We start from the raw sequence: 16,417 nt of genomic DNA, 5'->3' as shown, positions 1-16,417 counted from the left end.
ACCGCTTATACCTGTCTCCAGCCACACAGAGTGCTTAGGCTACAGCTGTGCTCAGTGGGCAGTTAAGCACCCAGATTGGGATTGGGCGCAAGGCCACACCAGCAGCAAGGCCAGGTGGCCAATTCCCCAGTGTGCGCAATGCAAGATGTGTGCAGCGGGGATGTTGGCTGAATATGATAAAAAATGTCTCAGAAATGTATTGAAAAGAAACAGTGTTTAATGCAATGCTGTAGTTAGATGTGGTTATAAGATCTTTGCTTAAGTTAACAAACACCCCAGAAATATACTGAAAATCGAAGTTTAAAGTGTCATTATAGTTAGTTCTTGAATTGAGAGAAAAACTAACATTAAGGAAAAAAGTACTGAATTTCACAATTTATAATTTACTGAGCTAACTGTAACTTGTGTCCCCGTCATGCACTGCTTATGACTTCACATTTTACCCCACCCATGACAAGTTAAATGACATAATTGATAACATCACTGATGACCTCTCAAATGTCAGCAGTTGACTTGAGACTTTGCCAACCATGTCTTAGCTCAGCTGTGGGGAGTAGTTATTTCTCACCCATTGCTGTTACTGTGCAGCTGTGTCATGATTGGTCTTGCCCATCATTCGGGTGTTCTCCAGTACCCTGATCAGTACTCAGTAGTAAAAACATATTGGTATGGCTGAGTGTCACCCTTGTTCATATGTAAACATGGAAATGGTGTTTATGTACCTTGCTATGAGGAATTTAAGAAATCAGAGTGCCAAGCACAACAAGTAAGTAGAGGTCATCATGTACATATATTACAGTAGAACTCACATTGCAAAGAGCTCATCATGCACTCAGAATAATACGGATTAATACTAATGGTCCATTTGCTGTCCGCGCAGTGCACAAGTGAAACTGAATGTACCTGTACTAACTCTTGTGTTTGCGTTTTAGATTCAGCTTCCATCATGCCCTAACATGAGATCCTGCGATATTCCCAATTCTTGGTTGCCATATTGTTTTCAGGCTGTGTATAAACAGGGCCACCTCCGATGACGAGCACTAAAGATCAGCATTGTTCCCTGGCAGGAGCCTCAGCTCCTGACATCTGAATCACAGTAGGGCATACATGCTTGCAGTGCTCCGTGTTCAAACCTAGTTTTGTTCCACAAAGGATATTCATAGAACATTGACAATTTAATGGTAGCAGCGGTCTTTGAATTTTGCTCAGTGGTGCATGGAGACATTTTGTGAAGACACGCTCAACTTTGTTATGGCGTGTTAGACTTGGCATCCTTGACGTGGTCTCCCCTAACTTTTTGCCTCTGTTTCCAAGGTTGGTGTTGTGTGCTGGACTCTGTTTTTGCTGTCTTTGTTACTCTGGGCACTTTATCACTGCTTTCCAGTGCTAAAGTGCAAGTGCTCCTATGTAAAATGTATGTGTAATTGGATTTCCACGATTGGCATATCTAATTTACTGGTAAGTCCCTAGTACAGTGCACTAGAGGTGCCCAGGGCCTGTAAATCAAATGCTACTAGTGGGCCTGCAACACTGGTTGTGCCTCCCACATTAGTAGCCCTGTAAACTTGGCTCAGACCTGCCACTGCAGTGTCTGTGTGTGCAGTTTTAAACTGCCAATTCGACTTGGCAAGTGTACCCACTTGCCCTGCCTAAACCTTCCTTTTTCTTACATGTAAGACACCCCTAAGGTAGACCTTAGGTAGCCTCATGGGCAGGATGTAGAGTATGTTTAAGGTAGGACATATTCTAATGTGTTTTATACGTCCTGACAGTGAAATACTGCCAAATTCGTTTTTCACTGTTGCAAGGCCTATCTCTCTCATGGGTTAACATGGGGGGTACCTTTAAATATGATTAAAGTGTAGATTCCCTGTGGGAGCAGATGGACATGTGGAGTTTGGGGTCTCTGAACTCACAATTTAAAAATACATATTTTAATAAAGTTGGTTTTGAGATTGTGTGTTTGAAAATGACACTTTTAGAAAGTAGGCATTTTCTTGCTTAAACCATTCTGTTACTCTGCCTGTTTGTGGATTCCCTGTCTGGGTGAGTTTGACAGTTGGGCTGTTTGCACCTCTCTCTAGACAGTTACACAAAGGGAGCTGGGGTGTAGCCTGCATATCCTGATGAGCCACATGTGCTAGGAGGGAGGGGAGGAGTGGTCACATATACCTGAAAGGGCTGTACCTGCCCTCACACAATGCAGTCTCCAACCAAACCCCTGGTGTGGGTCTTGGGCGTGGCCTGGGCAAGGCAGGATTTTACAAACAAGAGAGACTTTCCTTTGAAGTAGGCCTACTTCAAAGGCAGAAATGGGTATAAGAAGGCCCCCCAAATTCCTGAAAATTAGATCACTTCAGGAAATGAAGAGGAACCTCTGCCTGGAGAAGAGCTGAAGAGCTGAGGAGAAGTGCTGCCCTGCCCGTGACTGTGCTTTGTGGAGCTATCCTGCAATTGCTACTTCTGCCTGTGCAAGGGGACAAAGACTGGACTTTGTTGTGCATTCCTGCTTGTGAAGAAATCTCAAGGGCTTGTCCAGAGCTTGCCTCCTGTTTTTGAAGTCTTAGGGCCATCAAAGACTTCCCCTGCCAGCACCTGGACTCTCTGCTGAGACTCCTGCCCTGCCAAGTGGTGCCCTATCCAGTTCCTTGGGCCTTGAAAAGTGAAGCTGGCAGACCAAGACTGAAAATCAATGCACAGACCTCCGTGCAGGGAAATTTTCGATGCACCTTACTCGCGCAGCTGAAAAATGAAGCGCTGCCGGCTTTGCAGCTGAAATCAACACTCCACCTGCATCGCGGCTGGAAGATCAACGCACATGGCTGGAGAAACGAGGCGCAAAACCCGCTGACGGAGGCTGATAATGTCGCAACCCACATAGCGTGGTTTTTCTGAGACCATGCGTCAGGATTTTTGACGCAAACCTCGCTGGGTGCAGAAAAACGATGCAGAGCCTGCCCGGACCCGAGGTGCTTGTCCGAATCAACGCACTGCTCTCCTGCAGAGAGGAAAAACGACGCACGCCGATCCGACCGGAGGAGGAACGACGCACGATCTCGGTTTCTAGTAAGAAATTGACACATCGCTGGCCTTTTCCGACGCACACTCTCCCATGCGATGATATTTTGACGCAACCGAGGTACTTATTCACGCTAACAGCTTTAGCACTGTTTTCTAAGGATTTAAGACTCTTTTTGCTTTTTAATTCATAACTTGACTTTTGTATGGTGGATTTTTGTTGTTTTGGTCTTGTTTTGTTTAGATAAATATTAACTATTTTTCTAAACCTATGTTGTGTCATTTTGTAGTGTTTTCACTGAGTTACTGTGTGTGTTGGTACAAATACTTTACACCTAGACTCTGAAGTTAAGCCTGCCTGCTTGTGTCAAGCTACCGGGGGGTGAGCGGGGGTTCACTGAGGGTGATTCTCCTTTACCCTGCCTAGAGTGAGGGTCCTTGCTTGGACAGGGGGTAACCTGACTGCCAACCAAAGACCCTATTTTTAACATGGGGCATGTTCAACAGCAGTATTAGTTAATCTGGGACAGTTTACAAAGCACCTTGAAAGAGGCATTGAGTTTCTACCAAAGTATATTGGAGCAATATTATTAGTGCATAGAAAGCACATATTGTATGTGACTAAAGCGGTGTGATACAAACTTTGATCTTGAGTGTTCATACTTTGTTGGAAAAACAAACAGGCATAATATATGTGCAGATTTGAACATTGAGCAGTGAAAGAATAACTGTTCGAGTGAACATGCTTCTAATTTGAGATCTGTGAGCTTTGAATACTGAGTGAAGCATTCAAGTGACATTGTTACACAAAAGAACTACCGCATGTTAATTATGAGAAACAGCACAAATGCCTGTGAACTGTCAAACATAGTGGACAGGTAAGAGTAGTCAGTAGCCTTCTTATTGGTTACAAAATAAGTTGCTTTATTTTTAGAAAACAGCATTAATCACCGGTCATCGCTGTTTCAGGTATCCCTCCCTGGAGTACCCTCCCCAAAACTCTTTCCCTCATCCAGCCACTCCGGCTCTCTGCTCTAATATATATATATATATATATATATATATATATATATTTATTTTTTTCACAGAGTTGGTGCTGCCAGAAGGTGGGTATTGGAGGGTACTACTCCTGAGAAATTCTCTTCTGACAAGGTGCATTCTTCTGCCTGTACTCCAGTGCTTGCTTTAAATTACAGGAGGGACTACTTTACAACTGCAGCTGACTCTACTCCTGCTGATTCCCTTCTGCATGCCTCACTCTACTGTGCTAACAATGTATACATTAGCACATTAAACCCAAACATATTATCTTTGCCAATGCTTGTTTTATTACTGGAATTTCTCACCAGTGGGTTACCATGTTTATTAGAATATTAGTAGGTTGGATTTGTGCTGGAAATACTTCTGAGGCCTCCATGATTACATGCATAAAATCTTATTTGAATCAGGTGGTCTAAAACTGAAACTGCATCCCGCCCTTAGAAACAGCCTGTAGCAGAAAGGTAAGGTAACTGTAAGAAATTTGGTAACTGGTTGAGAGCGGTGAAACCCTACTCAAGCGGAAACCACAATCTATGTCAGGGTGAAGTCTTGAAACAAGTCCTAAATTAACCTGTGCTCAACCCTCTTGTAGCTTGGCACACAGCAGTCAGGCTTAACTCAGAGGCATTGTGCAAAGTATTTGTGCAACCCTTCAAGCAGTAACCAAGTGAAACCACACCACAACAAGGATCCCATTCCAGGTTAGAAAAATAGAGGAAATATTAATAAATAAACCAAGATCAAACTACAAAACTCCCATCAGTAGAACCAGAGATATTCAAGTTTAAAGACTTCAGTGAAAATAGTGCCAAAAGGCATAAAGTGCCAACTGTGGTCATCTAGCCGTGCCGAAGTGGGACAAACTCACAAGTTCAGGCCAACCACAATGGAGCGTGAGCCAGGTACAACAACCCACTTGGGCTAGTTGAATAAGAGTACCTTACATCCGGTTTGCAGAGTGCTGCTTGGTCCCACATCGAGGATGCGTCACGCACCTGAGACAATGTTAGATATGCGTTTCGCAGCATCAGTTCCGGGTAGATGTGAGGCTGTAAAGTGAGGTCCTGCGTCGACGTCCATAAGGCTGCTGATGAGGGGGACTTGCGATGCATAGTCCTGCATCGCTGTCAAGGCTGCCATAGACGAGGGGCTTGCAAATCAAGGGCCTGCATCGAGAATGTGTTGAACAGTAGCAATTCCGATGAGACTGCGATGCAAAGTCCTGGCACTGGTAAAGCCCACAGAGCAGGGGCCATGCTTCCCTTCTGCACGGATATGCACTGCACAGCACAAGAGATGTGTCAGTTCTGCTGAATTCACAGCTAAGATGGCAGAGCACCTTCAGGCCCACTTCCAAGGGTTCAGGACTGGGGTGGCACCATTTGGCAGTGTAGGACTCACAGTTGCAGAAGCCAGGTGCTGGTTACAAGAGACTAGAACTTGGAGTCACTCTGGTGTCCTGGGTACAGGTTGCAGGTCCAGTCCTTCTCACCCAGGCAAGAGCTCAGCAGGTCAGCTAAGCAGCCAGGGGTCTTCTAGGCAGCTGTTCAGCACAGTCGTAGTCCTTTTAACATGCATAGCAGTCTTTCTAGCTGGCAGTCTTCCACAGGTCCAGAAGTTTACAGAATAATCAGTGTCTGAGGTCCAGTATTAATACCTGGTGCCTCCTTTGAAGAAGATAAGGTTCTAGAGATTTCCCTTTGAAGTGCACGTTTCCTGCTTTCCCTGCCCTGGCTCAAGACTAATTTCAGGGAGTAGCCTATTCAGGTGTAAGAGGGCTATGCCTAACTCCGCCCTCTCACCCTACCAGTGATGGCCCTATCAGGCACCCCTAAGTTCTCTATTTTGTGTGGCTGTCTAGGAGGAATACACAAAGACCAACTACCAACCACACTAAGTAATGTGACCGAGAGACAGGTTGCAGGCAATAATTGCTAAGGCAGGAAAATACCAACTTTCTAATAGTGGCATTTTCAAAATTGTAATAAAAAATCAACTTCACCATAAAAGAGGATTTTTCTCTACAATTACCAAATCACCAAACATAAACTGTTTACTTGCTCCAATTTGGAAGTTACAGTCTATTATATGTGATAAGGTAACACCAATATTATCCTGTGGGAGAGCGAGGCTTTTCAATAGTGAAAAACAAATCTAAGGACACGTAAAGCTTAAAGGTACATGTTCTACATTTTAGATACATTTTACCCTGCCCTTTGGGCTGTTTGGGGCCTACCCTAGGGGTGACATATGTATTAACAAGAATTGGCAAAGCCAATAGGTCTCACCTGTGCTAGTGTTATTGTCTTTGCCAATGTGTTTTAGCCGTGTTGTACACAAATGTGGCCCCTGTTCAGCATTACTAAAAGTGTGTGATGTAGAAGAGAGTCAATTAGAGTTTAGTAGCGTGGAATGGTGAAGAGTGGAGTACAATGTTTTAAAGTGGAGTGCAGAGAGTGTTGTGTATTGGAGTGGCATAGTGTGGAGTCGCGTACAGTGGCATGGAGTACATTGACGTGGACTGTTGCAGAGTGCAGTGGAGTAGAGTGCAGTAGCATTGAGTGCGCTGGCATTGAATTCAGCGGCATATAATGCATCATCATAGAATGCAGTGGTGTAGATTAGAGTGGTGCATAGTAGACTGCAGTAATGCAGAGTGGAGTGGTGCAGACTGGAGTGGCGTAGAGTAGAGTGGGGTAGCCAAGAGTGGCGTAGAGTGGTTCAGGGTGAAGTGGCATAGAGTTGAGTAATGCAGAGGGCAGTGGAGCAGAGTAGCGTTGAGTGGCATAGAGTGCAGAGTAGAGCCAAGTGGCATAGAGTGCAGTGATGTAGAGTGATGCAGATTAGAGTAGCATCAAGTGGTGCAGATTAGAGGATAGTGTAGTAGAGTGCAGTGGCACAGAGTGGAGTAATGCAGAGTAGAGTGGTGTAGAGTTCATTGGCAGAGACTGCAGTGTTGCAGAGTAGAGTCAGTGAAGTGGTGTAGAGTGGCACAGAGAGCAGTGGTGGCATTGAGTACAGTGATGCATAGTAGAGTGCAGTGGCATAGAGTGCAGTTGTGTAGAGTGCATTGGTGCTGAGTTCAGTGGTTAGGAGTGAAGTGCTGAAGAGTGCATTGGTATAGAGTAGATAGTTTCAGAGTAGAGTGAAGTGGTATAGATTGTAGTGGTGCAGGGTAGAGTGGCATAGAGTGTAATGGCTTAGAGTAAAGGGGTGTAGAGTGCAGTGGCATAGAGTGCAGTGGTGCAGAGGAGAGTGGCGTACAGTGAATTGGTATAGAGTGCAGGGACATAGAGATCATTGTTACATAGTGAAGTGCACTGGTGTAGAGTGTATTGGCATAGATTGCAGTGGTGTAGAGTGCAGTGCTGCGGAGTGGCACAGAGTACAGTGGCATAGAGTGAAGTTGTGCAGTGTAGATTAGTGTGGCCTAGACTGGAGTGGTGTAGTGTGCAGTGGCGAAGAGTGCAGTGGTGTAAAGTAGAGTGGTAAAGAGTGCAGGGGCATAGAGTGGTACATGGTGGAGTAGAGAGGCATAGTGTGAAGTGACATAGAGTGCAGTGGTGCTGCACCAGGTCCTGAGCTTGATTGCGCCTGCTGGCACCGCTGCTAATGCCTCCTTCAGACCACTACTGCTTACACCCTCACACCTTTCACTCTTGCCCCTCCCATCTCCCAGGAAGTATAATGGAGGCCTCAGCGTGGGCGCGCCACTGGCGCACCAAAGCCAATCTCATCTGTGCCTGTCTGAGCTTGGACCGCACCCAGCATCAGGGCCCCCTGCCCTAACATTCCCTCTGCTACACCACCAGGGAGCTCCAGGCCCTGAACATCAGACACTCCATCAAACAGCTGTTTCACAGCCTTCACATGCTCAACCAAAGGACATTTTGCTTGCCTCCATTGCCATTTATCCTGCAACGCGGGCCCACTTGCGCCAACTAATGCCCGCATTGCACCCACACAGAAAACTATGAACATCCAAGCACCACTCCAGTGCATCCTGCTAAACGCCCGCTCCTTATGCAAACACACCACGGAGATCTGGAAAACCATCACCACCCATGACCTGGACATCGTCTTCATCAATGAAACATGGCTAACACCTTCCTCAAACCCCGACATCACCACGACCACCTCTGACTGCTAGAAGATGATGCACCAAGACCATACCAACAAAGATGGTGGAGGCCTCACCATCATCTTCAAGGAAACCATCCAATGCACCATCACTGATGAAGACCAATTCCCCTCATGGAGCACCTCAACATCCGACTCCAGACTGATGCCAACATCACAATGCAAGGCACCCTTGCATACAGACCCCGGGACCATGCCTAGCCTTCAGCGAGGCCATCGCCAACCTCATTGCCCCCCTCGCCATTGACTCCCTCCACTACGTCCTTCTCGGTGATCTAAATTTTCACCTTAGTGACACCAACTACACTTCCTTCATAGAGATTCTCAGCAACATTGGCCTCACCCAGCTGGTTACCAAACCATGCACAAAGTCAGACACACACTGGACGCCATCTTCACTTCTAGCAACGAGTCAGTTTCACCCAGGTGTCTGAACTCACTTCGACCGACCACGTCATCATCCACTTTACCATCTCCAATTCCCAGCACACCACCTCCAGGCACCTCAGCACCTCCACCAAAGCTGGGACAAGGTAACCGAGACCCTATGGGCACAGGCCCTAGGCACCGCACAACCCGAGCCTACAGCAGAGCTCAACTAGACCGTCCAAAACCTCACCACCTGGATCACCAAATCTACCACCAGTCGCCCCACTGAAACCAGCTAAAACCAACAACACCTCCATGCCAGCGAGATGGTGCATACTGGAGCTCAGAATCTCCAAATGCAACTGCCACCTACTTGAGAAACAATGCTGTGTGACCAAGGACCCCTCTGACAGAGCCGCCTACAAGACAGCTCTCAACAGCTGCCACCACAATATCAAGGCAGCAAAAAGGAAAGCAATCAATGCCCGCACTGACACCGCAACCAACCACACAAAATAACTGTTCCGAATCATCAAGAAATTATATCACCCAATAGCCACAGAGACTATCCATCCATCCTAGGAATTCTGTGACACCACCATATACAACACTTTTGACCCCCAACCCCTTACCTCCAGCCTAGACATCTCTCAAGCAGCAAACACCAGCCACATGATAACCTCCTGGTCCCTGATTACCACAAAGACCACCGCAACTATCATGTCATCCATCCATCCACTCCCGGGCACCCACCGACCCCTGCCCCCACAAGCTTTTCAACCTCAAAGTCAGCACTATTAGCATGGAACTAACCCACATTCTCAACACCTCCATCTCCACAGCAACCTTCCTGGACGAATGGAAGCACGCAGAGGTAAGCCCCTTTCTAAAGAAACCCTCTGCCGACCCCAGCAACCTCAAAAACTATAGACCAATCTCCCTGCTCTCCTTCCTAGCCAGAGTGCTCCAGGAAACCATCAACCAAGAGCTCACTGACTACCTTGAACAAAATCAGCTTCTCAACACCTCACAATCAGGATTCCGGGGCAACCACAGCATGGACACTGCTCTGATCACCACCACAGATGACATCAGGGCCCTCCTCGACTGGGGAGAATCGGCAGCTCTGGACCCCTCTGCAGAGTTCAATACAGTCTCCCACCACACTCTTCTTAACAGACTCCACAACATAATCATTCAACAAAATGCCCTTAAGTGGGTCACCTTCTTTCCTCTCAGGCTGCATGCAGAGCATCTGCCTTCCTCCCTTTGCTTCTACACCCAAGAACATAACCTGTGGCATACCCCAAGGATGCTACCTCACCCCAACCCTGTTCAACATTTACATGACCCCCCTCGCAGACATGGTCAGATCATACAGACTCAAAATATTCTCCTACCCCAACGACACTCAACTAATCCTCTCATTCACCGAAGACCCCCACAATGTTAAAGCCAACAAAACAGAAGTCCTGATCTTCGGGAAGGACTCCTCCCTATGGCACCACTGCTGGTGGCCAACAGAACTCGGACCATCGCCCTCTCCATTAGACCCCGCACGAAACCTCTGCATCATCCTCGACTGCCAATTATCCATGCATCGACAAGTAAACTCAGTCTCCTCCTCCTGCTTCTACATCCTCCATATGCTCCGCCGAATCTTCAAATAGATGCTTACCAACACCAGAGAGACAGTCACACACGCCCTTGTCACCAGCCGCCTTGACTATGGCAACACTCTCAAAACTGGAATATCCTCCCAACTACGTAAAAGGCTCCAGACTCTACAGGACACTGCTGCCAGACTCATCCTCAACCTCCCCAAGCGATCAAGCATCACCCCACACCTCAGGAACATCCACTGGCTCCCTGTCCAGAAGAAATGGCAATTCAAAATACTCACACTCGCATACAAGGCCCTCCACAACCTAGGACCATCCTACATCAAGCACTGACTAAGCTTCTACGTCCCACCAAGACAACTACGCTCTGCTTCACAAAACCTCACACACACACCCCACATCCATGGCAGCCACAGCGGAGGCTGCTTCTTCTCCTACACAGCAGCCAAGTCCTGGAATAGCCTGCCCCTCCACCTCTGAAAATCTCCCTCCCTGGCATCCTTCAGAAGGAGACTCAAGACGGTGCTTTTGGACGGAGACCTGGCACCCTCAGCGCCCAGATATCCTTCTACTCTTAGGGGTGATAGTGCTGCGCATTACAAATGCTATGATTGATCAATTGTTTGATTGATTCTGAAGTGGAGTCGTGCAGTGGCTCAGAGTGGTGTAAAGTGGAGTAGTGCAGAGTAGAGTTCTGTGGTGTGGAGTGGTGCAGAGTAGAGTGGAGTGGCATAGAGTGGAGTATGCATGGTATGGTACAGCACTGCCACTACCAACAACATATTTTCAATTGAAATGACCATTACATTTGCACACCCATATGTTTTACTAATAAATCTATGCAGTACACAAACAAAAATATGTGGAAACTGCATTACCTAGTGTAATAATTCCTTTTGATCACATTTCCAACACACTTCAAGAATAACAAAAAATGTTCTTCGTTTGTGTTTCTAATTCTGATGTATTCCGAAATACTTACACAGGTCATTTAAATGTTGATGTGTGCTATTAAAAAAAACCTCTTTCCTGCCTCCAATATCCAGCAAGATTGTCACATAAATCGTCTCAGTTTGAAGTCAGAGAAAGAAAAGTAAGGACGCACCCTTGGAAGACAGCACCTGACATTTGACCTTGGTCTTTGAATGGACAGTAATGTGACAAGATAAGAACAAGATTTAAAGGCTTGTTTACAGAAAGGCAGTTTGTAGGAAGAATACAGTAAACATGGACAAACTGAACCTAGGTAGTCTAAAGCAAATAAAGCCAGCAAACAGAAAGCCAGTAAATGTGAGTTACAAACCACAAAGCCAATGGCAATTAATGGGTGGAATGCATTCTGAGGACAACTGTTTGAAAGTCCCCAAGATGTCTTTACCAAAACAGACAGCTATGCTGTCTGGTAGGGCGCGACCTAAACAGGAAGGTTTGGGCCTGGCAAATGGTTTATTTTGCAAGGTCAAAATGGTAGTTTAAAACTACACACACAGGCTGCAGTGGCAGGTCTGATAGCACAAAAAGTGCTGTAGGCCCACTAATAGTGGCTAATAATTTACATGCCCCTCGGAGTAGCGTCCTCCCCAGCCTGGATACCTGCCAATGACTACACCACACACGGAGCTGGGTATTACACGTCTTTATTTGTCTGCATGTAACCGCAAACTCAACATTCTAAGCCTACATTCACTTCCCCATGCTCTTAACACTTAGACATCATAGTTCTACTGAATCCATCAGGAGCCAAAAGACACTGCATACTCTCTCTGTTAAATTAAAAATAAAATATTTTTACAAACATATACACAATCCTAGTTCTTTGATTAGCCTTCGTGGTGCTCTGATTACTCTTACCGATCGTATGTTCTGAAAACTGGGAACTGACAAATGAAGTGTTAATGATCTGTGTTGGCGAAGCAGGAGCAACAGCAGTCAGGGGATTTTCAATAGTCCTTTCAGAACCAGTCTGTACGTTTACATCAGTATCTAATGAGTGGTGAGCTACATTTTGGAAATGTTAGGAATCTTCCGTAATGGACTTCCCAGGACATTGAGCAGTCACCTTGTATTCTTTATTGGTTACAACATTGAACGGCTCAGCATTGAATGGAACATCAGACTTCCGTTTTCTTGACTGATGGACAGCCTTAATCTCCTTTAGTAAAAACAATGTATTTTACATGTCATTGCTTGTCTGCATAGGACTTAATTTTTCCTTTTATGATCCAAGTCTTTGGTACAGGTTTCTTCCTCAGTAATTGATCTTCTGTTGGTCCATTGAGGTAGCATGGTCATCATGGTTCTCCCAAACATCAAAGTTGCAGGGCTTTCACCTGTGGTTGAGTGAGTGGTCGAACGGTAAGCTCGCAGGGTAGAGTTCAAGACAGTTTTAAGGTCAGGCTTTACCAATACAGAATGCTAAACAGCTTTCACCAATGCACTCATGAAATGTTTGATAAGGCCACTGACCTGTGGACAAAGAGGTGTGCTCTTCTGATATTTCACATTAAGATGACTGAGAAAGTCTCTGTATTCTTGATTGTTGAAAGGTGGGCCATTGTCAGATTTTAAGATCTCAGGAACACCCCTTGTCGCAAAGACTCTGTCTAATCTCTCAATAGCACTCTCTTGAGCCACTGAAACTTAGTCTTTTATATTGAAAAAGACCAATATGTGTAGAAAAAGTTGTAATATCCCAGCAATCATTTTGTCTTCTTGCCATGACACACATAATTTTTCTTTCACCTTGCAAACTGTTACAAAATGGTTCTCATTCCCAAAATCTTTGCATAGCTGTCCGATGGTGGGACTTTTACCTTCGTGTAAAAATGAAAATCCAAACCTGAAACACAACTTCCTTTTTCCGTGGAGACATCACTCTGTGTCTTCCAGCCTTGTGCTTCTACTTACTTTTCATGTTCATGACTGACTGACTTTGGGCACATCTGGCCTCCATGTCATCAGTGTGCTCTTCAGCTCTTGCAGCCATGAGAACTCGGTCCAGACTAAGAGTTTCTCTCAGCATTCATTGTCTGAATGAATCTGACAGGCATTTGTCAATAACTCTAAGACATATTACCTCCTCATAATTAAACTCATTGAACTTACAGTGTTTGATGAGTGTGTCTAGTCTCTCAACAAATGTGTCTATAGTTTCACCAACTCTCTGTTGTTCTTGAATGAAAATATACCTTTGGTTATCTACAGTTGCCATTGGATTGAACCTTAGATTCAAGGCTTCTTTAACTTGACGGTATGTAACTTCGTTAGTTTGCAGCATTTTCTTTATGACTTCTTTTACACCCTCACCAACAAGAATCTTAAGGTATTTGATAATCTTCTTGTTATCTGTTTCTTCTAGTGCATCAGTGAAATCATCAAGTCTCTATCCAAGCACTCCATCTGTCACCAATTCTCTGCTTTTTCGTGGAATCGTATGGTGGTTTCAGGAAGGTGGCGGCATTAGAACCCTTTCCAGGATTGGCTGATACTGAGAATGGAGTTCTCTCCGATACTTTATGCTGTCCACTATGACCCACGTCCTCTGTGCCATCTCTAAGGCCCTGTGATGTGCTGGCTTTGGGGTCATCTTAGACAATCTGAGGAACTGTGACCTCTTTCTTTGGTCTCCATTGGAGCCTTTCACTTTTCTGGATACCTCTGGAGTAGTTCAGCAGCTTTGGTGGTGTGCCACCATAGGTATTGGACAGCTCAGTAAGCACAACGCCCTTGCTTCTTCTTGGGTCTCTTTGCCCGATGCTGAGATTGTAGAGCTCTACTTATCAAGGCTCTGCTAAGTGCAATGACAGTATGCTAAGTCCAATGACAGTATGCACATTATCAATTATTCTGTCAGGTACTGCTTTTGTGTATTCTACTCATATCTGACTGTGGTCGTTTTCAGCCCTTCTTTTTCTGTATCTGTGTCCGCATTTAGCGCTATCACTCCGTATGATGTATAGCTTTATGTTGTGTAGTAGCATGGTATCTTTCTTTACTACCCTGTTAACAATGTGTAGACTTCTCAGTGAAGCTTTTGTTATTTTCAAGTGCTTCACACTGGCTGGAGTTGCACTTTGACTCCACGTATGCCAAATGTCGATTCCGCACTTCAGCGGAAGCACATGTGACAGGCAAGAGCAGTTTGCTTGGACCATGACAAACTGTCTGGCAGAGCACAGTCGATCTTTGGGTTACTTATCCCCTATCTCGTCACCAGTTGTAGTGTCCTCTCCAACCTGGGTACCCGCCAATGACTACGCTACACACAGAGCTTGGTATTAAACATCTTTATTTGTCTGCGTGCAACAGCAAACTCAACATTCTCAACCTGCATTCTCTTCACCAAGCTCTAACATTTATGTCACAATTCTGTGGAGTCCATCAGGAGCCAAAAGGGTTTTGTCATTAATAACTCACACAATACTACACTGGGTATGTAGTATCACTTTACTAGGGACTTATAAGGAAATTAAATATATCAGTTAGAGATAAGTAAATGTTATCATGTTTTAAGGGGTGAACACACACACGTTACCACTGGTTAGCAGTGGTAAAGTGCAGAGAGTTCTAAGGCCAAGGCACAAAGCTTGGGAGAAGACCACTCTAAGGCTAACAGGTTTAACAGTAAAGCACTGCAGTCCATCACTGGTTCCCTTTTGAAACCCCTTGAGGCACTAGCCACCTTTTGCAAAATTTTGTAGTGTTTTCCATTGTCTCCTATAGGTAATTTTATTATTTTTCTGACGTTTTACCCCTAGTTCCAGTTTTAGTAAGCACTTTTGTATTTTTAATAATAAACATTATCTTTATTCACAATTCCTGCTTGGATAGATGCCTTTGTAATTGTGATCTGAAACTGTATGTTGCATTTGTTAAGCTGCCACACATACATTTCCTCTGGAGATTTAGCCTGACTGCTTTTGTTACATTACTTTAGCAGATAGAGTTCCCCTGAAAAAATGAGTCACTTCTGTAGGGTAATCTGCTAATCACTTGATTGCCCTTTGCCATAGTTGCAAGTCATTCACTATTGAAGGTGAAAATTCAAGTTTGCCAAGTAACATTGCATTAAAAGACTTTTGTGGTCATTACAACATTGGCGGTAAAAGCCGTGCAGAAGACCGCCAACACTCTGCCGCGGCCGTGGAATTCCGCCACAGCTATTATGACCCACATCTCGGAATCTGACAAAATTCAGACACCCACATAAGTCCGCCACACCAAAAGTCAGTGATAAACTGGTGAAAACAAAACCTCCACCGTCATGCCAACAGAAATACGCCCACACTATCACGACACACGAATCCACGCAGCGGTCTTTCAACCGCGGTATTCCATTGGCGGTACACACCGCCATGCTCATAATACACACACTCTTACAAAACATCCCCACATTGGACAATTCAAAATACACACACCTGATACACATACACACACCACTCTCACACACCCAATACAATATAAAACCCACACCCACATCACCCACAAACCCCTACGATCACTATTACAGAGAGAAGGCCAGAGAGAGACACCACCATCCACAAACTAGCATCCACAGGCACACAACACCATCACCCACATAACTTCCATGCACAAAACACCACACACCAATACATATCACAACACTTATCACCACACACACCACCCCACACATCACCTACACCACCCCATGGCACGGCAAAGACACCCCAGGTACTCAGAGGAGGAGCTCAGGGTCATGGTGGAGGAAATCGTCCTGGTAGAGCCACAGCTATTTGGATCACAGGTGCAGCACACCTCAATTGCAAGGAAGATGGAGCTATGGGGACGAATAGTCGACAGGGTCAACGCAGTGGGACAGCACCCAAGAAATCGGGAGGACATCAGGAAGAGGTGGAACGACCTACGGGGGAAGGTGCGTTCCGTGGTCTCAAGACACCACCAGGCGGTTCAGCAGACTGGCGGCGGACCCCCACCTCCTCTCCCACAACTAATAACATGGGAGGAGCAGGTCTTGGTGATTCTGCATCCTGAGGGCCTCGCAGGAGTAGCTGGAGGAATGGACTCTGGTAAGTCAAATCTTAACTATTACATCCCCCACCCTGCATGCCAACACATACCCCCACCCTTGCCCCCACCCCTATCACTCCAACTCCTCACAAATATACCAATATCACAAACCACCCATCCCAACACCAAACCCTGCATGCAACACCAACGCATGGACACCCATCGCTAAAGCATGCCCA

This window comes from Pleurodeles waltl, chromosome 9 (genome assembly GCF_031143425.1).
Source record: "Pleurodeles waltl isolate 20211129_DDA chromosome 9, aPleWal1.hap1.20221129, whole genome shotgun sequence".
Classification (NCBI taxonomy): Eukaryota; Metazoa; Chordata; class Amphibia; order Caudata; family Salamandridae; genus Pleurodeles; species Pleurodeles waltl.
The sequence above is the reverse complement of the archived record's forward strand: the minus strand, read 5'-3'. Positions refer to the sequence as shown.